Source organism: Eurosta solidaginis, chromosome 4, assembly GCF_040869045.1.
Source record: "Eurosta solidaginis isolate ZX-2024a chromosome 4, ASM4086904v1, whole genome shotgun sequence".
In the NCBI taxonomy this organism is placed as follows: domain Eukaryota; kingdom Metazoa; phylum Arthropoda; class Insecta; order Diptera; family Tephritidae; genus Eurosta; species Eurosta solidaginis.
Genome location: NC_090322.1, coordinates 57978748 through 58002474, shown reverse-complemented (window position 1 = coordinate 58002474; position 23727 = coordinate 57978748). Strand labels below are relative to the sequence as shown.

The window sequence follows — 23727 nt, the reverse complement described above, 5'->3', positions numbered from 1 at the left end:
TTCCCTCCGTTTTTTCAGGGATGTTCAGGGATTTTCGTTTATCTCGATTCGTCTGCCACCTGGCGGCATTTTGTTTTCCACGAATTGTAGTGCCATCGACTCGCAAACTATGTGCTAAGTTAGAAGTTTCTAGGTAGCCGGAAAGTTAGTTAAAAATGGATTGAAAGATTCCCGCGCAGGTGAGGTTTGGGTTGCGGAAGCTATGAAGCTATAAAGCTTTGTATTGCGCTTGTCAACCCCTTGAGTGCCATGTTTCGCGATAACAAACGACCCTGTTTCGCGAAAATGGCCGCGTAAAACTCATACAGCTCATCTTTATACTTCAGCATCACGGACGGTGTTAAAAATCTTCCGGAGAACTTTTCTCCCAAACACTCGTCTCTCCACACCGTCAATGATTTGGAGTCATGCATCGTGACAGGTATAATGAGAGACTTATAGAGCGTAATTTTTTTAAGTCAAGAAAGGGCATTACTTTTTAATTGCCTATTCAGTTAAAGTAGCACTTGCTGGCAAGAGTTATTTTATGTTTGATTTCTAAGCTGACACAGTTTAGAAAGTACTGACGGGGCTGCCAAGTGAAGTGGCAGCAATTACTTCGTCTTGTGCTCAATCACGACAAGAACCACATGCATTTGCATTTTTATTCAATCCAGTGTAGGCAGAACTTAAGGCACGTTTGTTAAGATCACTGACATCAATTTCATCAGCATACACCAACAGTTGTAAGTCGTTATAATAGATGGTACACGGTTTCAATCTGCTGCTAGAATTGTGCTCTCCAGCATTAGGTTAAAGAAATCGCACGAAAGGCAGTCACGTTGTTTAAAGCAACTTTGGTTTGGAATCGCTCGCGGAGGTCCTACCAAATCCTTACGGAAACGTTGGTGTTGGTCAAATTCATTTGGCAGTCTTATAAGCTTTGAAAGGAACTTTAATTCAGACATAGCATTTTCCAACGAAATTTAGCATTCATCAATGAAATTCCATTCGCTAGACTTTCTACCTTGGAAGTTTATCAATTTGATCGTATGTTGAGAAGTGAACATTAACATGATTGCTATTTTGTATATCTATAGATAAATGAAAACTAAGTACACTGCATAGACAATAGCAATGACGTTCACATACCCTTAACCCCACACTTGATAAGAAATGCACTGCATTATTAATTTACATTGAAGCACATATTTAAATCTGCATTGGAATATTAATTATGTGAGAACTTAAGCTAACAATAACACAAAACAAGTTTGTTATAAAAAGATGAAACTTTTTGATGCACATAGTCAGTATTCTATCGAATCGCAGTAGAAGTCAACAAGCTTCAAGTACTAAGATTAGATAATATGTTTTTAAGTGTCGACTAGAGTTCGCAAACTGTTGGAAGTCCGGATCAGCGATAGTTGGTTGACTTGCTATTGATAGATATCAGTTTTTGGAATTATTTTTTTCACTGCAACTTTATATTGAGTTTTAGGTTTAAGAATTCAGTTGAGTTTAACTTTTACAGATTAGCCATAAAAAATATAGTGAAAAGCTCTTTCAAACGGCCAACGTGGTTGCAAATAAATATAAGCAAAGTAATGTCAAAAATAATCCTTTGTTTTGAGTTAAGGCATTCCTATGTTAGAAGTTGCTTGTGACTACCACATGAAAAAAAACAGCGGTCAGCTAGTGAAATAATTATTCGCGCTCACTTCACACAAGGTCTCGCTCTTTTTGGTTTGATAATCGCTGAACAAGCGGTGTATCAACATCGAAAGTTGGTGTCGGTTGTTTCCGTACTTGAATACATTTCGCTAATAAGTATTTCGGCGCGAAGTTCCGATTTGTGCGATCATCGCGTTTACTAACACAGCCACAGTTTCAGGTTTGGTAACCATTGATCTATATTTCGTGTGAGCGCAGCAACTGAGAATTAGTACACACATATCACTACAAAAAACGTGTGAGCATAGCAACTGAGATTCTGCAGAGCGAGCAGTTTTCGCTTGTACTGCAAGCACAAATTCCTCCTCACCACTCTCCTTGTATACACATTCCATTACAAAAAATGCTGCATATGTGTATAAGAAGTTATGCTAGAATTGTGCACCTCTGGATTATACTGTTGAAAGCTGCCAACTCAGAAGTCAAAAATTACTTGGGAAGACGATAGAAAGTCAAGTTAGAAGGGATGTGGTCTCAATTTTGAATTAAACTTTGGACTGTTCTCTCTATAACCCACGAGGGAAGTGGACTCAATGTTGTTAGAAAACTTACGATGGTTTATCCTTAACCATCGATAGTCGCGTTAGTGTAGGACTATGGATAGTGGCATCGAGAGCTTTAGTGTCGATTACGTCAAAGCAAATTAAATGTACAAACCAGCGAAACAAATCAACTACTTAAAAACTATTTATTCGCAATTGAGATTGAATTATGAACTGCTGAAACTTAACAACTAGTGAATGTGAATATGACAAAATAATTATTTTTAAAATGCCATAATTTTTGTTATGAAATGCTAACGGATGTGTTAAATTTCAAACATTAAACAAAATAAATTTAAAACAATACCGGAAAAAACCATTCACAATGTCGTCTGCATTATTGGAAGCCAAATGCGCGTCTCAAAGTGTGGGCACATTCAGCACAATGTTTGGCACACTCGTGCAAGCTCTCCTCGCCGCACAATGTGCTATTTCACCACCCGAGTTATGGCCACCAGACTACGCGGATCAAGCACTAAAGTATGGATTAGATACCTATGATTTCGTGGTCGTGGGTGCTGGCTCAGCAGGTTCAGTGATAGCAAGTCGTCTAAGCGAGAATCCGAACTGGAAGGTGTTGGTGCTAGAAGCAGGTGGTGATCCGCCACAAGAATCTGAGGTATAAAGTCTTTTAGATATGCTTTTAATTGCAATTATATGTACAATCATTATAGATACTAAACTTGCTGTATACCATACAACATACAAACGCTACATGGAATTACCTAACTGAGTATAGCAGTAAAGCTTGTTGGGCTTTTTACGACCGACGCTGTTATTCAACACGTGGTAAAATGATAGGCGGCACCGGTGCTATAAATGTTATGCTTCACGTACGTGGTAATCGTCGAGACTATGATCGCTGGGTGCAGGATGGTAACAAAGGTTGGGGTTGGAACGATGTTCTACCTTATTTTGAACGTGCTGTAAGGCCAATTGGCAATGAAACGCATCCACAAGGCTATGTAGTGCTTAATAGTTTTCCAGTGAATGATGAAGACATAGAAGAAATGATTTTTCAAGGCGCCGCTGAACTGGGTATACAACGTGTACGTGAATTTAGTGAAGGCAATGAAACAGGCTATTCTAGAATACCGGGAACTTTTCAAGATGGACGTCGAATGAGCACTGGCAAAACATATCTTTCTAAGGTGGCGCAAAGACCCAACCTTCATGTGATCAAAAATGCTCTCGCTACTAAATTAAATTTTGATAAAAGCGGTAAAAATGTGCACTCAGTTAGCTTTGTGCTGCGTGGCATATATAAAATGCAAGTGAAAATTGGCAAGGAATTGGTTTTGTCGGCTATTGAGTCCCCAAAGTTGCTGATGTTATCCGGTGTAGGACTAAAGCAACACTTACGTGAGCTGGGTATACCGTTAGTACGCAACTTACCAGTTGGAAACAATCTGCAAGATCATGTACAGGTGACAACTTTCTTTCAACTAAACGAAAACGTACCGCGCCCACGTACAACTTTGGACTCTTTAGATAGTACCTATAATTATCTTATACACCGGAGAGGGTCATTATCTTCACATGGTACCGCTTCATTAACCGGATTTATTAACACCCTCAACAATGGACCTTATCCGGATGTTCAGTTTCATCATTTTATTATGCGACGCGACGATTTTGCTAGTCTTAATATATTTTTGGATGGTCTTAGCGTTAAAAAGGATTTAAAAGCTCAGCTTAACAAAGCTCTTGACGTTGCAGATGTTTTAGGTATATTCAACGTTCTTTCACACCCAAAGTCTGTGGGTAATATTCGTCTACGAAGCGCCGATTACAAGGTGCCCCTAAAATTACGCACAATTTTCTAAGTGCGCCAGAAGATGAAGCTACTTTATTGCGCGCAATACGCTACCAGGAAAGCCTGTTAAATACCACAGCTTATGCGAAAATGAATGCCAACCTACTCTTACCCACAATTGAAGAGTGTGATGTTCACGGGCAGCGTAGCGATAATTATTGGCGTTGTTACTTTAAATATTTCTCCTATACAACATATTGTTACGAATATTAGCAAAACTAAAGAGTGCTGCCGTCTCTAAGCCGATGCTAAGCAGTGACGTGAATGCACATCAATAATTCAATCATTACGTATCTACATAAACGAAACAATAACTGCGTCTACATATATGTACCATGTACGTATACGAGCAGCGGAGAGTCAATGCACTAACACATGCATATATCTGAGATACTCCTATAAGTATGCAATGAGAAAAAATATAAAAATTGTGCACTTGTAGTTACAGCTGAGAAGTTTGAGAGCTACTGGACTAGTAGATTCTGGAAGCGCTTGGAAGATGTATAAAATTGTGCAATTTTAGTTATAGCTGAGAAGTTTGAGAGCTCATGGACAATGCTAGTAGATTCTAGAAGATGCGAACGAGGAAACCAGAGAGTATAAAAGGCCGCAGATGTAGAGGCCCTGGAATTCAGTTTGATTTGAGTTGTCAAGCAGTTACGACTAAGACGATATCTAGCGAGCAATAGCAGTATTATTTTGAAAGTCAGTTTCCTTTAAGCTATCAGTTTGGTTATTAAGCTATTCGTTGCACAGTTTGAGTGTTATTGTGAAGTATTTTAATAAAGGCCATTTTTCCATTATTCAATATTGGAGTTATTTATTCAACAGTTTAGCGATACGAACCTAGCAAAAGGGCAAATAAGAGGATTTGCAAGTAAATTCGTTACAATTGGTGTCAGAAGTGGGATTGTTGAGTAAATTCCGAAGATTGGGAATACAACTTGGACATGGCAAAGTTCAGTGAATTGAAGATCCAGCAACTGAAAAAGAGTTGGAGAACCGTGGATTAAATATAACCGGCAATAAGATCGAACTTCAAGCACGGCTACGAGAGGCAATGGAATTAGGAGGAATTGACGTGGAAGAGTATGTCTTTCATCTTGATGGCGATGAGACAACAAAATTGGAGGAGAAAAATGAAACACCGCAGACAATGGCGAACACAGACTTGAACATGATATTGGCTGCAATATCGGCACAAATGTCCGAAATGTCATCACAAATATCCACCAACATGTCATCTCAACTGGAATCGCAAAAGACAGATATAACATCTAAGATGGAAACACAACTAGAAGAACAGAAAACGTATATGTCATCTTAACTAGAAGAACAGAAAACGTATATGTCATCACAATTGGAATCGCAGGAGACACGTATAGCATCCAAGATGGAAGCACAGGAGACACGTATATCCGAAATGTCATCTCAACTGGAAGAGCAGAAGACATATATGGCATCCCAGCTGAAATCACATGAGACACGTATTTCATAAATGTCGACACAGATTACATCAAAGATGGAAACACAACTGAAAGAGCAAGAGGCACGTATATCATCAAAACTCGAAGCGCGTATGGACGAGAAAATAACGCAGTTTGAAGAAAAATTCGAGGCAGAGGCGGATGCTTTGAGAGGTCGTATACAGGAATTGCAACTAATTCGCCCTGTTGTTTCAGCAAGCAATACGAAGGTAAAAACTCCAACTTTTGACGGCTCTGTTTCTTTCCAGGTGTTTAAGATCCAGTTTGAAAAGACCGCAGCAGTGAACAACTGGAGTGCGGAAGATAAAGTTGCTGCACTATTCGTGGCATTGAAAGGATCTGCTGCTGAAATCCTACAGACTATTCCCGAGGGAGAGCGGAACAACTACGAAACATTGATGAGCGCTCTAGAGAGGCGATACGGAAGCGAACACAGGAAGCAGATACACAAAATAGAGTTGCAAAACCGCTACCAAAAAGCTAATGAGACTTTGCAGGAGTTTGCGTCAGATGTCGAAAGGCTTGCACATTTGGCGAATGCCGACGCACCCGTGGAATACACCGAAAGAGTAAAAATTCAGAGCTTTATAAATGGCATACGAGATGTGGAAACGAAGCGGGCTACATATGCGAATCCAAAACTAACATTTGCTGAAACGGTATCGCATGCACTGACTCAGGAAACAGCCTCACTTTTGAGTAAGCCAGTTTTCAAAGCACGCCGTGTGGAAGTAGAAAGGCCAGAGTGGGTAGATACAATTTTGGAAGCACTGAAGGGATCTCAACAGAAGAATGCCGGAGTTATTAAATGTTTCAAGTGCGGCAACCCAGGTCACATTGCACGTCATTGCGATCTTGGTCCTAATAGTTCCAACAATGTGGGTGGCCGTAAACGCAAAGCTGGCGGAAATGAGCAAGAGCGCGTCGGATGTAAAGAACGAAAACTTGCCCCGGCTATTGAATGTCCTGTGATATCTGTGTCGCAGATTGGAAGGAAATCAAGCAGTCTTACGATCAGAGGGAATGTGGATGGTAAAGAGCGTGTACTGACAGTAGATACGGGGGCATCTCATTCCTTGATTCGATCTGATTTGGTCTACAGGAGAGTAAAGTCATTACCTGGAGCAAGGTTGCGTACGGTCACAGGCGAGTATAATCAAGTCCAAGGCGAAGTGGTATGTGAGGTATTAATTGGAAAAGTCATGGTTCTACACAAATTCGTTGTGGCGGAGATCGTTGATGAAGTCATATTGGGAGTGGACTTCTTGGTTGACCATGACATCGGGATCGATATGCGGAGAAAAATTATGCGCTATAAGAACCAGGACATACCACTTAACTTCAGTTTGGAAAAAGGTTTCAGCGGTAATCGAGTACTGGTGGAGAAAAGGCGACAAAGGCCACGAAAGTCAAAGGTAAAGGTTGATGGATCAAATGGGCCAAAAAAAGCGAAATTAAAAGTACCTGCGAGAAAAAGACCGGCATTGACAAAACCTAATGGACGCACAACACCGAAGCAACGAATTTCCCAGAAAAAATGCGAGGGTAGTTTCAAGCCAAAGCGCACTACTGTTGTGAAACGTGGGAACGATGCTGAGTATGCGAAACCAATCCGTCAAGCGCAAGCTCTACGAAGTAGTTCATTGGCTCAGCAGCAGAGTGCGAGGGAACGATCCGGGATAATGAGTAGTAAGATGAAATACAGGTACGACAAGGAAAATAATTCAGAAGGTTTCCGAGAGGGAGATTTGGTACTGCTATACAACCACCACCGACAGAAAGGTGTTCCATCCAAATTTCGGTGCAGTTGGGAAGGCCCGTACAAAGTTGTGAAGAAGATCAGTGACACCATCTACCGCATACAAACCATTGGGAAACCTCGATGTAGAAGAGTGGTACAATTGGAGATGCTAGCAGCGTTTAGATCGGGAGATTTGTCTGATCGGGACGATCAGACTTAGGTGGAGGGCAGTGTTACGAATATTAGCAAAACTAAGGAGTGCTGCCGTCTCTAAGCCGATGCTAAGCAGTGACGTGAATGCACATCAATAATTCAATCATTACGTATCTACATAAACGAAACAATAACTGTGTCTACATATATGTACCATGTACGTATACGAGCAGCGGAGAGTCAATGCACTAACACATGCATATATCTGAGATACTCCTATAAGTATGCAATGAGAAAAACTATAAAAATTGTGCAATTGTAGTTACAGCTGAGAAGTTTGAGAGCTACTGGACCAGTAGATTCTGGAAGCGCCTAGAAGATGTATAAAATTGTGCAATTTTAGTTATAGCTGAGAAGTTTGAGAGCTCATGGACAATGCTAGTAGATTCTAGAAGATGCGAACGAGGAAACCAGAGAGTATAAAAGGCCGCAGATGTAGAGGCCCTGGAATTCAGTTTGATTTGAGTTGTCAAGCAGTTACGACTAAGACGATATCTAGCGAGCAATAGCAGTATTATTTTGAAAGTCAGTTTCCTTTAAGCTATCAGTTTGGTTATTAAGCTATTCGTTGCACAGTTTGAGTGTTATTGTGAAGTATTTTAATAAAGGCCATTTTTCCATTATTCAATATTTGAGTTATTTATTCAACAGTTTAGCGATACGAACCTAGCAAAAGGGCAAATAAGAGGATTTGCAAGTAAATTCGTTACAATATCATCTGACTGGTACGGTCAGAATGGCACCTGAAGAGGATAAAACGGGCTGTGTTAATCCACGTTTACGTTTAGCCGGCTGTGGTAACATGCGTGTAGTTGATGCGAGCATTATGCCAAAGGTTCCAAGTGCGAATACAAATGCGGCCACAATTATGATTGCTGAAAAGGCAGCCGATTTAATACGCGAAGATTGCGGCAGGGGCACCATGAAATGGAACATAGAGATGCAAACCGTGGCCATGTACACCATGATGATGAGGACGATTATGATGAAAGACATTATGGTGTACGCCATGATAATGGTCATGATGATGATAATGAACACGATGATGATGATGATCACGACTATGGTGAAATTCATAATGATAAACATCACCATCATTACGATGTACGTGATCACGATGATGGTGAAAGTCATGCAAAACATTATCACTATAATGCACGTTATGACTATGACCACGATAGCGACGATGATGATGAACACGATGATTATGAGCACGCCGGTGATGAACATGCAGATAACAGCGATGAAGATTAGTTGGAAAAGTAAATATTCAGAACCGGTTATTAAGACCTTATGCGCGGTATCAACATCATAAGAATATGCTAAAAAAAAAATTTGGCATATATTTCTTGTGTGAAAAAAGTAGCAGACAAGAAATTTTTACATTTCTTTTATCTCTGTTCTATGTGAATCGGCGTCACTTTCCTGTAGTACATGAAAACCAGATTCAGCAATGCATTAGAACAAAATTTGTTAAAATTAACATATTATTATTGAAATTGCACTGCATACAAAATAAAAAAACACTTGTGTCCAAATAGAATTGTATAATATATATTTGCAGTTGAATTGTAAATTACCCTTCCACCATGAGACATCCCAAATGTTTCCCGAAATAAAAGATTTCAATTGTTTGATGTATTCGCACTATACAAAGTGTTTATTCACATTTGTGCGTAGATACTTTGACTATACTTTATTATATATTCACAAGAACTCGATTGTATGTAAAATTTGTTAAGTGCAGATATGCTGCTCGCACTGTATATAAAAAGTTGGTCTTTACCTTTCAGTCAAAAATTTATAATGGCCGAGCCAAGCTCACGCCGGGTTGCATTCAATTAGAATCTGATCAGCTGATGCAGTTTAATGCTTGACGCATGGTTGAATTTTCTTACGTTTGATGTGGTGACATTGGTTGACTAAAGGTGCCATTACATCACCCTTCTTTTGGAAAAGAAGAAGTCGTCAGGGTGATCAATTCTGCCGGCATCTTCTTGCCCAAAATTAAGAAAATGACGATGTAAATTTATTAAGTAAAAATTTAGTACAATTTGAAATTTCGGAATGGAGTCAGAGAAAAAATTATTTTTATTTTTGATGAACGAATTTAACCTTTAAAGGTAGATATTCCTCCCCTTTTCATTTTAAATTCGTTCATTAGTGTAGGACATTTTAAATGAATAAAATCTAATATTCATCAGCTGATGATCCAATTGACAGTTTATGGAAATAGTTTATATGTAAAATAGTTGTAATTAACGATAATTATGTTTATTTATACAATGTTATTCAAAAAGATATTTTTTTTCCATTGCATTGCACTATACAAATATTAGTTATATGATATAATATATTGTACATAGAGATTATGTATAAAATATTGATACAAACTTCAGTTCATTTTTTTTTTTTTTTTTTTTTTAATGTATTTTGTACTATTAGTTAAAGTTTTTGGTGTAAAGTTTTAAGTATTATCAACTATAATATAGTCTTTGTTTTTTTTTTTGCCTTTAATTAATAATTATTTTGTATGTTGTGCATATATATGCTTATGATAATAATAAGAAAGTGAAAAACTTATAATTATATAATTTGGATCGTTTTTTTTTTAAGTTAATAAAATAGAATTTGTTTGTACCGTTTAGTGTACGTATGAAAAATGGTCTATGCTACTTTTTGTACACGGTTTTTATGGATTTTTTTTGATTTTTTAATTTTTCTGTTATAAATTGTAACATTTACGCCATCCATTGTTTAACTACATACGGACTCTCGTAAATGCTTGCGTGTTTATCGCGCGGTTCTTTTTCTACTAGGACCGTATCGTTTAATGCAATGTCTGAAGGACGTATATTTCTATCGTAATACAATTTATTACGTTCTTTATGTTTATTTATGAGCTCTTTTGCTAATGCATGTGATTTCTGCATACGGTACTTCACTTCCTTTGCGTAATTCTCTACATTATATATTGGATCAATGGTTTCTTTTTTTAGTTCGTTTGGTAACACCGGCTTCCTACCAAATGTTAGTTCAAATGGAGTGAATTTGTTGTCGAAAACAGTATTGAATGTTGTATTGTGTAAGAAAGTAAAGTACTTTAAATAAACATCCCAATCAGAAAAAGTATCTTTTAAATATGCACGTAAGTATTCATTAAAAACTCTATGATTACGTTCTATTGTGCCAACAGTTTCGTGATGGTATGCAGTTGAAAAATTATGTTCAATATTTAAAAGTTTAGTTAATTCTGCAAATAATTCATTTTTAAGTTCTGTACCTAGATCAGATTTTATGGCATTCATTGTGCCGCATGTTAAAATGAATCCTTCAAAAATTGCTGAAGCGATTGTTTTTGCCGATTTGTCTGGCACAGCGACTGTTACCAGGTATTTAGTCATGTCGCAAATCATGGTAAGTGCGAACTTGTTACCATATTTGGACTCAGGTAGGGGTCCTATTGTGTCAATTACTACTAAATCGAATGGTTTACATGGAGTTGGTGTTAAAAAAAGTTTTTCTTTTGTTTTAGGTTTAACCTTGTTTAAAAGACAATCTTTACAATTTTTGATATATTTCGATATATCACGAGTCATGTTCTTCCAATAAAATTTTGTTCGCAGTTTTGCGTAAAGTCTTTTCATTCCGCAATGTCCAACAGAAATGGGATCATTATGGTAAATTTTCATAAGTTTTAATTTTGTATCTTCATCTGTTACTGTCTCCACTGGATCTGTTAAAATAATTTCTAAAGATTTTAAAATTTTATTTCCAATATTTTTGAAATTTGTAATAGTATAATATTCGAACAAAATATCGTTTTTAGGCCATTCAACCTGCTTAATTTTGCGTTTGCCGGCTTCTGATTCAAGCCTCGAAAGTAATTTCTCTAAAGTCATTATTTCGTTAACAAGCTCAAAACTAAGTAACTCGAGTTTCTTATGTTTTATATGCGCAAACATTCTTAAACTTGTTGTTTTATTATTTTTATCGTACGTAATTGCAGATCTTATTCGTGAAAATTTGTCGTAGACATGTAAAGTAACTTGTTGTTGTTGTTGTAGCAATGCTCGCCCCACCTAATAGCCGCGACCGATCACAAATTGTCATCAATATCCTCTAACGGGAGTCCAAGGAAACTTGCCGTTTCAACAGGGGTGGACCATGTGGGGACACATTGCAAGCGGGGCATACATTTTGTATGTCGGGGTTGATTTTGGATAGGTAAAAGTTTAACCTGTTACAGTATCCAGAACGAAGTTGAGTAAGAGTGACACGCTTTTCCCTGGGGAGTATGCGTTCCTCTTCCGCGAGTTTTGGGTAATTTTCTTTAAGTACTGGATTCACTGGGCAATTCCCGGCATAAAGGTCCGACGGCTGTTTATGGAGTTCACCAAGGACCTGCTTGTGTTTTCTCACTTCATACGGCTGGGTTCTCAGGTGCCGTATTTCCTCAAAATGCTTATGGAGATGACTCCTTAAGACCCTAGGCGGAGCTGGTTCATCAATCAGATGTCTGTTGGGATGCCCAGGTTTTTGGCCCGTGGCGATTCTGAGAGCAGTATTTTGGCAGGCCTGTAATTTCTTCCAGGGCAAGTGACGGGTGACTACGCCTGGGTTGTGGAAGGCCAGGACGCAATTGCTGTTGTGGCCCTGGGACTGGGCGTCCTTGGGCAAGCGTTGGGGGTACCCGGATGATTTGGGTTTGCGACCTGGCAACATGGCGCGATGAAACCCGTCGGGGGGTTGCCGTCGCGGAGACCAGAACATCTAGGAAAGTGGCACAACCCAAGGCAGGAGCTGCATTGGGCGGATGTCGCAAACCTATATATTCTGTGCTGGCAGACGGTGTAAACGGAGGTAGGGACTAAGAGTCTGTTTTCCTGACCTGCACGATTGCTGCCGGAAAAGAGGGGGGAGAAGACGGGGGCAGGGGCTGATGCTCAGCATTGCTACCAGCTCTACTACGAAGGTAGTAGTTATGAGTGGTGTCAGCTGTTTGAGTTGTTGGCGCCGTGGCGCGCGAGCAGCAGCGGGTACTTGTTGTGGCTTGCTGAGCAGCGGGGCTGCTGGAAGGTAGTGGGGGCGCTTAGGCGTAGACTACGGGACGCCCTTGGGCGTGAACAGCAAGGGGCCACAAGAGATTTATAAAAGCTACGTGGACATCGGGTTTTGGGATCAAGCCCAGAACCACCAGTCCGATGCAACCATCCCTTGCACGAGACACACTGAACAGAATATGACCGTCCTAAAAAGATTATTTTCCGACAGATGCAGCAAAACCATTTCTCAGGACCGGGGTCACGAGACGTGCCCGGATTGCATTCGATGCCTTCCCGGAGTAAGAAAGTATGGAGCAGTCCTGCTGAAAGGAGCTGCTAGGAGGATGACAATTTGTGGGAGGGATGAAACAAATTAAATGGGGTCACACTGAAATGAAAGTCCTTGGTCGGGAAAAATCCCGAGTCGCTCCGGTACATAGAACCGACTGACTTGGGAAGCGAGAGGATATTGATGACAATTTGTTATCGGTCGCGGCTGTTAGGTGGGGCGAAGCATTGCTACAACAACAACAAAAACAACCTTGGCTTCGGCTTTTGAAATATTAGTCAAAGCGTAGGTAACGACAGTGACTCCTTCTGGTGGCGAAGGTAGCTTTGATATGTAGAAGTTAAACAAAAGTGGGAATAGGACACCACCCTGTTGCACCCCTTGTTTAATTCTTCTTGGTTTTGATGTTGCGTTCCTGAACTGCATTATTATTAAGACCTTATGCGCGGTATCAACATCATAAGAATATGCTAAAAAAAATTTGGCATATATTTCTTGTGTCAAAAAAGTAGCAGACAAGTAATTTTGACATTTCGTGTATCTCTGTTCTCTGTGAATCGGCGTCACTTTCCTGTATTACATGAAAGCCAGATTCAGCAATGCATTAGAACAAAATTTGTTAAAATTAACATATTATTATTGAAATTGCACTGCATACAAAATAAAAAAACACTTGTGCCCAATTAGAATTGTATAATATATATTTGCAGTTGAATTGTAAATTACCTTTCCACCATGAGACATCCCAAATGTTTCCCGAAATAAAAGATTTCAATTGTTTGATGTGTTCGCACTATAAAAAAAAAAAATAAAATGCTGCTCGCACTGTATATAAAAAGTTGGTCTTTACCTTTCAGTCAAAAATTTATAATGGCCGAGCCAAGCCCACGCCGGGTTGCATTCAATTAGAATCTGATCAGCTGATTCAGTTTAATGCTTGCTTGACGCATGGTTGAATTTTCGTACGTTTGATGTGGTGAGATTGGTTGACCAAAGGTGCCATTACATCACCCTTCTTTTGGAAAAGAAGAAGTCGTCAGGGTGATCAATTCTGCCGGCTTCTTCTTGCCCAAAATTAAGAAAATGACGATGTAAATTTATTAAGTAAAAATTTAGTACAATTTGAAATTTCGGAATGGAGTCAGAGAAAAAATTATTTTTATTTTTGATGAACGAATTTAACCTTTAAAGGTAGATATTCCTCCCCTTTTCATTTTAAATTTGTTCATTAGTGTAGGACATTTTAAATGAATAAAATCTAATATTCATCAGCTGATGATCCAATTGACAGTTTATGGAAATAGTTTATATGTAAAATAGTTGTAATTAACGATAATTAAGTTTATTTATACAATGTTATTGAAAAGATATTTTTTTTTTGCATTGCATTGCACTATACAAATATTAGTTATATGATATAATATATTGTACATAGAGATTATGTTTAAAATTTTGATACAAACTTCAGTTCTTTTTTTTTTTTTTTTTTTTTTTTGTGTTTTTAATGTATTTTGTACTATTAGTTAAAGTTTTTGGTGTAAAGTTTTAAGTATTATCAACTATAATATAGTCTTTGTTTTTTTTTTTGCCTTTAATTAATAATTATTTTGTATGTTGTGCATATATATGCTTATGATAATAATAAGAAAGTGAAAAACTTATAATTATATAATTTGGATCGTTTTTTTTTAAGTTAATAAAATAGAATTTGTTTGTACCGTTTAGTGTACGGATGAAAAATGGTCTATGCTACTTTTTGTACACGGTTTTTATGGATTTTTTTTTGATTTTTTAATTTTTCTGTTATAAATTGTAACATTTACGCCATTCATTTCTTAACTATATACGGACCCTCGTAAATGCTTGCGTGTTTATCGCGCGGTTCTTTTTCTACTAGGACCGTATCGTTTAATGCAATGTCTGAAGGACGTATATTTCTATCGTAATACAATTTATTACGTTCTTTATGTTTATTTATGAGCTCTTTTGCTAATGCATGTGATTTCTGCATACTGTACTTCACTTCCTTTGCGTAATTCTCTACATTATATATTGGATCAATGGTTTCTTTTTTTAGTTCGTTTGGTAACACCGGCTTCCTACCAAATGTTAGTTCAAATGGAGTGAATTTGTGTTCGAAAACAGTATTGAATGTTGTATTGTGTAAGAAAGTAAAGTACTTTAAATAAACATCCCAATCAGAAAAAGTATCTTTTAAATATGCACGTAAGTATTCATTAAAAACTCTATGATTACGTTCTATTGTGCCAACAGTTTCGTGATGGTATGCAGTTGAAAAATTATGTTCAATATTTAAAAGTTTAGTTAATTCTGCAAATAATTCATTTTTAAGTTCTGTACCTAGATCAGATTTTATGGCATTCATTGTGCCGCATGTTAAAATGAATCCTTCAAAAATTGCTGAAGCGATTGTTTTTGCCGATTTGTCTGGCACAGCGACTGTTACCAGGTATTTAGTCATGTCGCAAATCATGGTAAGTGCGAACTTGTTACCATATTTGGACTCAGGTAGGGGTCCTATTGTGTCAATTACTACTAAATCGAATGGTTTACAAGGAGTTGGTGTTAAAAAAAGTTTTTCTTTTGTTTTAGGTTTAACCTTGTTTAAAAGACAATCTTTACAATTTTTGATATATTTCGATATATCACGAGTCATGTTCTTTCAATAAAATTTTGTTCGCAGTTTTGCGTAAAGTCTTTTCATTCCGCAATGTCCAACAGAAATGGGATCATTATGGTAAATTTTCATAAGTTTTAATTTTGTATCTTCATCTGTTACTGTCTCCACTGGATCTGTTAAAATAATTTCTAAAGATTTTAAAATTTTATTTCCAATATTTTTGAAATTTGTAATAGTATAATGTTCGAACAAAATATCGTTTTTAGGCCATTCAATCTGCTTAATTTTGCGTTTGCCGGCTTCTGATTCAAGCCTCGAAAGTAATTTCTCTAAAGTCATTATTTCGTTAACAAGCTCAAAACTAAGTAACTCGAGTTTCTTATGTTTTATATGCGCAAAATTCTTAAACTTGTTGTTTTATTATTTTTATCGTACGTAATTGCAGATCTTATTCGTGAAAATTTGTCGTAGACATGTAAAGTAACTTGTTGTTGTTGTTGTAGCAATGCTCGCCCCACCTAATAGCCGCGACCGATCACAAATTGTCATTGTTTAACGCATTGACGCAAATGCGTATTTCAATATTAATTCATTTATTTAATTTAAACTCTTAAAGCTAACAATGGGAACTTAAACGCTGAGACTTCACACAACAAATATATATGAAATGGAAATATAACTAATTCCACAACGGAACGAACATTTATACGAAATGAATTTAAATAGTGAATTTGAATGGTAGGATTCGGGATTTTGATCTGTCTTGCGGCCGCGCAAGGGCTAGGTTAGGTTCGAGAACCAATCTCGCGCAAGGGTGGGGATGACCGCGCAAGGGTTAGGTTAGTTTAGGGGAATACCGCAACGCAAGTGCTATCTCGGTTGCTCTTATATAGAAAGATTTAACTTACGATTTTTGGGATAATACTTCCTTTGTTGTTCTCATGGATTTGGAGGTGACGTCGGTGCTGATGGTTGTACTCGCTCCTACGTTGTTGATCCGATGCAAGTTTATTCCAAAAAAGGTAGATGATGTTGGTTGCTGGTAGATGTTCGGTGTTCCACGAAACAAGAGAAAGAGTTAATGCATTGCACTGGTATTTATAACATGGGTTAGTGATGGAAAGCAATTCCAACACTGTTGACTGGAAGCACTGGATGGCAACTCCAGTCTACTCTACCGCCAGGGTTGTATGAACGTAAGTCATAACTAGTGAAGTGAACGCAAGTCACTTGGAGACGTGATCGCAAGTCACAGATGGGTGGTTAGGTGAACGCAAGTCACGGAACCGTTGCCTATTTAAGTGAACGCAAGTCACTTAAACATGGCGCCCCCGTTGCACAGGTGCAACTGCTCTGCGGAGGCGTTGTAAGGCAGTGATGGCATTGTCGAGCTCGAGGCACCAGCCAGCGTCCAACGGCTGAGGTCTACGTCGAGCAGGTGAAGTAGCGGCTCTTGAAGCCGATCGAGAGGTGGCGGCGGCGGGCCGTGAGGTTTGTCGGGCCGCCGGGGTTGTTGCCCGTTGACGTGCCGTTTCGGTAGTGGTGTGTTCCACCTCCAGCTCTTCCGTGGATGGACGATGCAGTAGGGTGTGGTGTCATTGACGACATATCTTGCACTTCTGTTCGGATTGACAGTCTCTGACATGGTTGTGTGTTCGGGCGAGGCAATTGGGGCAGTAATCGAGGAAGCGTACCTTGACGCGACGCTCCTCTACATCCATCAAATTAAACTCCCGGCAAAAACGCAGGGCGTGATAGCGGAAGTATACCAAGCACTGGTGCACGTTGGGGTCACGGGGTACCCGGGAACGATTGCCGACGGAGACATCCGACGATGACGATTGATGGGTGTCACGGCTTCTGTAAGAGAGATGCGATTTAGTAAAAGTATTAAACGGGTTTGGCGGTGGTAATTGGACGGTGAAAGTGTGTGTGAATTCGGGTTAAGGGCTGGGCACCTCAGCTTGAATGGGAAGAGGACATAGTTTGACTATTGGTCGGGTGAAAATTCCCTGTTGCGTTCTAATGTCGGCGACACGTATACGATTGTCAACTCCATGGTACACCTTTTCTACTCGGCCTAAGCGCCATTCGTTTGGGGGTAGCAATTCATTTTTAAGAACGATGAAATCTCCTTCAGAAAGGTCCTTTTGAGCGGTCTTCCATTTATACCTTTTATGAAGCTCTTTGAGGTATTCATCTTTCCACCTTTGACTAAATTGGCGATGTAACCTTTTAAGCTTTTCCCATTTGTTATGGAGAGATAGATTATCGAGTTGGGGCTCCGGCGCAGCCAGCAATGGCGCACCGCGTAGGAAATGTCCTGTAGTTAACGCGAGTAATTCCTGTGGATTGTCGGACATAGGGGAGAGTGGTCGGGAGTTGAGTATGGCTTCAATGCGCGCAAGCAATGTGGCCAGCTCCTCGAATGTAAAAAGGTGACCGCTAGCAATGCGTTTAGAATGCAATTTGAAGCTCTTAACGGCGGCTTCCCAGAGGCCACCCATGTGGGGGGCATTGGGTGGTAAAAAGTGCCATTCGAGAGATTGAAGTGAGTATTTTTCCTTGATATCATCGGAAGCTTCTTTCAGGAATTGTTTGAAGTCTCGTTGAAATGCCCTATTGGTGCCGACAAAGTTTTTCCCATTGTCGGAGAAGAGTCGTGAGGGAAGACCGCGTCTTCCGACGAATCGGGAAAAGGCGGCTTGAAAGGCTTTGGTTGAAAGATCGGAGCAGGGTTCTAAGTGTATTGCTTTGGTGCAGGAACACACAAAGACGCAGACGTAGCCTTTAATTATTGGTGCTTTACGCATACTTGACGATTTAAGGTCAAAGGGACCTGCAAAGTCCAGTCCGGTATAGGTGAATGGTAAGGAATAGTTAGAACGTTCAGGTGGTAAGGCTGCCATGATTTGTGATCTCGAGGCTTTTTTGAAGATGGTACATGTTTTGCAATTACGTATGCAAAACTTAATTTTTGATTTCAATCGCGGAATGAAATATTCCTGTCTAGCAGTTCTCACCATGAGTTGGTGTTCAGCATGCATTAATAAATTATGTAGATATTGGAGAAATAAGTAGCAGAAACGTGAGGATTCAGGGATGATGACTGGATATTTTTCTTTATACGGGATATCAGAGTTGATTAGTCGGCCATCTACCCGGAGAAGGCCATTTGCGTCGAGAAGGGGATTCAGGGGGAGAAGTGAACTCCTTTTTGAGATAGTTTGTCCATTGGAAAGTTGGGCATATTCCACGGGATAGTATCTGGTCTGCGCAAGTTTTATGAGACGTGTTTTTACCCAGTTAATTTCAGCCTGAGTGATAACTAAAGACTCGTAATTGATCGACTGAGTGGACTGCATGGGCTTGATTCGATGGAGGAAACGAAAAATGTAGGTTATCACTCGTAATGCCCTCGGCCAAGATGAGAATCGGTCTAGGATGTCGGGTTCATTCTCCGAAATATGGAACGCCTCAACCTTTCGTTCTTCGTGAGGAACAACGTTCTGACGCGGTGAAAGGGGCCATTGCTCGGGTGGTTTTAGAAGCCAGTCTGGTCCGGTCCACCAGAGTGATTGGTAAATTAAATCCTGTGGTCTACATCCTCGGGTGCCGAGGTCTGCTGGGTTATGGTTAGTGGATACGTGGCGCCATTTAATATTACCTACGTTGTTGATAATCTGTGACGTAGGATTCGCTACATATATTTTCCAATTGCATGGTGGCTTTTCGAGCCACGCAAGGACGATTGATGAACCCGACCATAAGAAGATTTCAATATCTCTTAAAGGTAGTTGATTGATTAGATTTTTTATGCATTTTGATAATAGGACTGCACCGCACAGTTCTAAGCGCGGCAGGCTCACTGTTTGCAAAGGTGCTACTTTTGTTTTAGAAAAGAGAAGATGACATGAGACTTTTTCATCCGATTGACAACGTATATATACAGTTGCGCAATATGCTTTCTCGGAAGCATCGCAAAATCCGTGAATTTGGATGTTTTGGTTTGGAGAAAACTCAGTCCATTTGGGTATTCGAAGTTTTCCGATAACCGGTAGGTCGGATACGAATTGAATCCACTTTTGGAGGGAGGGTGGTTGGATACATTCGTCCCATTCAGTACCTTCTAACCATATCTGCTGTATCAATATCTTTGCCTGAATCAGAATAGGCGCGAGCCACCCTGCGGGATCGAAAAGTTTCGAAACCGAAGATAAGATTTGCCTTTTAGTTGCCTGAGAAGGTACTTGAGTGGGTTCTATGGTATACGAAAAGGAATCGTTTAATGCATTCCATCTAATGCCGAGGGTTTTCGTTGAACTTGAGCAATCAAATTTCAAAAAGTCGGATTCAAGCAAGTCTTCTTTTGCAATATGGACAAGAAGCTCTAGATGGTTGGCTGTGATTTTCTTGAGGGGGAATCCTGCGGAGTTTAAACAATGAATGGTTTGGAATTGGGCTTGCATGCAGGAGCGAAGGTCATGTCCTCCAGACAAGATGTCGTCAACGTAAGTTTCTTTAGTGAGAATTCGCTCAGCTAGGGGGTAGGGTTCCCTCAAGTCCTTGGCCAACTGGTGTAATGTTCGGATAGCCAGGTATGGCGCACAGTTCACTCCAAATGTTACGGTTTTTAAGGCGAAATCGGTAGGTTTTGTGTCATGGAGTCGACGAAAAATAACTCTCTGATACTGCTGGTCGTCCTCATGTAGGAGGATCTGACGGTACATTTTTTGAATGTCGCCATTGAATACATATCTATAAAGACGCCAGCTGAGAATGATGAACATAAGATCGGTTTGCAAAGCAGGGCCTATATGGATGATATCGTTCAACGACGTGCCTGAAGACGTCGGCTTGGAGGCGTTAAAAACCACTCTGACTTTGGTGGATGCACTGTCCGGTTTCACTACCGAATGGTGAGGAAGATAATACGAAAAATACTTTTCGTTTTGATGGATTTCTTCAGGAGAAGTCGGTTTCATATGTTCCAGGGCTAGATATTCTTCTAGCACATGATTATATTCCGATTCAAGGAGCGGAGTTTTTTTGAGCATGTGTTCCATACGAATCGCTTGTTTCATCGCCTGCGACCGAGACGAACTGAGAGAAATCTGGGATGGGAACCCTGCTTTGAAGAGGAGGCGTACGACGTAACGTCCATTGGCTTGTCGGTATGTGGTTTCTTGATAGAATGACTCACACGCACGGTCGTCCTCGGATGGGAGATGTGATTCAGCGACTTCCTCTAATTCCCAGAAACGTTTCAGCTGGAAGTTCAGATCCTCGTTTGAAACTGTTGTGGCATGGGTATGAAATGTAGAGCATTGGGTGGAGGTCAGTGGTCCGCTCAGATACCACCCGAAAACGGTATTTTGCGCAAGCAAACTCCCAAAAACTCCGTGTCTCATTCCCTGCAGGAGGATCTGGGGTATAAGGTCACTGCCAATGACGAGATCAATGGGACCGGGTGTATAAAAGTATGGATCCGCAAGATCTAAATATTGAATTTCCGAAAGATTTGGTTTCGATAGTTTAAAGGAGGGAAGAAAACTGGTCAGCTGTTTTAAGACGATGGCGTTGGTATGGATACGGGTGTGATTGAATTTCGGTACCAACGTGAGTAGACAGACACGGTTGGCATTTTCTACTACTTTTCCGCCCATCCCCGTGACTGAGAAGTTTTCTTTATAGGTAGGTAGTTGTAAACGGTGTTGTATTTTTTCGGACACAAAGGTTTTTTGTGAGCCTTGATCGATGAGTGCTCGTAACGTGAAGATAGAACCCTGGTGTTCGATGCTCACTAGGGCGGTGGGAAGGAGTGTTTTCTCGTTGTTGGTGAAGAAATTAGCCTGAACTTCGAAGTCAGGTTTGGTGGGAGAAGAAGACTCTTCCCAATTGCCCTCGGTGAGGTTGAAGATGGGATGTCTGGGCTCTTGGGAAGATTCGGTGTGTAATAGATTGGTTGCCTTTTTCGCGGATGTGCTAGGCGTAGCCTTTGATTCGGGCTGGTTGGTTGTGGGAGGGTGTAACATGGTGTGATGGTTTTTCTTACAGTGCAGACATCGGAAGGCACTGGGACAGTTGGTAGATGAATGGTTGTAAGCGAAGCAATTCGTGCAAAACCGGATATCCTTCACAAATTTGGTACGCTCTGGTACGCTGAGTTTTCGGAATTCGGGGCAAGATGGGATGACTGTCGTTGCATAATCTACAAGTAAACGCAAGTTTTTCTTGAGAGTGATAGGATTGGATTTTAGGCGAGGATTTCGATGGGAATGAAGTGCGTGATTTAGTGCCTTTATATTCACGTAGGCGTTCAACCACTTCGTAACGTTTGGTCAGAAACTGGTTCATCTGGGACCAGTTAGGAAGCTCATTCCTAGATTCGAGGGACTGCTCCCACAGAGACAGTGTTTCCTCTGGTAGCTTTGAGGAACATAAATAGATTAAAATGGGGTCCCACTCGGAAACGGAAATTCCTTGCGTCTTTAGGATCACAAGACAATCATTGATGGTGTTCTGTATCTTTTGAATTCCTTCGCTACTCTCCGAGGTAGCTTGAGGAATGTTGAAAAGCAATTTCAATTGTTTATCTATTAAGATTCGTTTGTTTTCGAATCGGGCTTTTAGCGCTTCCCATGCTAATGAAAAATTATCACCGGACAAAGGGTACTGCTTTACGATTACGCCTGCCTTTCCTCGAGTCTTATTTCGCAAGTGATAGAGTTTCTGTACGGGAGTCAGTTTGGGATGGTTGAGGTAAACGGCCGTGAACATATCACGAAAGGATGACCACTCCTCATAGCTACCGTAAAAGGTTTCTGTATCACACGGTGCCACCTTGAGACACGATCCCGAGCTTGGATCGAAAGGCAGAGACTGACGGGAGGTATTGCCTGGCCTTGTAGGATTCCCATGGGAGGTATTGCCGGACTCTGATGAATTCCCACGGAGGATTTTTAATTGATCCAATATATGTGATTTACAGATGTAGAAAGAGTCAGCACAAAGCTGAAATTCGTTGTGGGCTTCCTCTTTAAACTCTCCAGAAACTGCGCTGTCGTCAGCTATACATACGTTTTCATAGGCATTTTTTAGCGAAGCCCAGCGACCGTTAAGGTCCTCTAACTTGACCTCCAATAAAGAGTCCGTTTGGTCATCAGGATCTTCCTTTTGAAAATTGGTGCAAAATTTCACCACATTGTTGGAGTCGAAGATAAATTTTGACATGATTTCTGTTGAAGAAGGCATGGTTGGAGGCGGTATCAAGGGTTTGATTTGATAAGAATGACCCGGAAGACAAGCTGGGTGGAGATTATTTATTTCACAAGTGGTATTGTGCACGAAGATTCGGGTTTAGGATTAGAAACTTCAACACTACAGACGCAAGCCGAGAAACACTTATTTGGAGAGAGGACTTTCCGTCTGTCGCTCAGAGGGATAACGATTTTACGAAAACGAATGCGCACTTAAGCGGTTTTGCACTGCCCACGAAGAGCTTCACCGAAAGAAACTAAGCAATGTTAATTATGGAATGCCCCACTGATATTGAAGGGATTTCACAAGAGGAAACTTAGCACGGTTTACTAGGGAATTTCCCCCGAATTCGCTGAAATATACGTATGATGTTGAATGTTTTGTGATACAAAATGTTTGTGTGACGTATAAATAAACGTGGTATGTGAAGAATTGATGTATAATGATTGAGATATGTAGATAAGAGTGGTAGCAAACACGTTATATGCAAAATAACGTGGGATCTTCAATATTTGAGAAGCCCAAGATAAGCGGTTTTCTCAAAAGATGTTAGGGTTGGACGCAAGCAACGTAATAACGCATTTATTCCCGTGCTGGATTGCGTAAGATGTAAGATTGTTGTATTTTTTTTTTTTTTTTAAGGGATAATTTTTCCAGACAATTATTGGGTACGAACCCAATCGCAACGATAAATCCTTTTTACAACTTTAGTATATTTAGTTATATCGATGACTATGCCGATTAGAGCAAATCACACTCTTTACTCCTACAAACCGGCGTTTATCTGTATGTGCATGTAAGCAACTGGTTGTGGTATGTATATGCGTAGGTACACAACTTTTCGGTTTATTGAGAAAAACTCATATATGCACTTTATAGACCTTTAGAGAACTTCTATTTGAATTTCATTAAGGAGGGATCTTTTATAGTATTTAGAAGCACTTTAATTGAAAAGCAAGTGGGGTTGTTTGATATGCTAG

The 23727-nt window shown here is 40.0% G+C and overlaps 1 pseudogene; it reads left to right on the top strand.

Annotated features, from left to right (window-relative positions):
- Positions 1-1697: 1697 nt before the first annotated feature.
- Positions 1698-9718, top strand: LOC137249821 (glucose dehydrogenase [FAD, quinone]-like; annotated as a pseudogene).
- The last annotated feature ends 14009 nt before the right edge of the window (positions 9719-23727 follow it).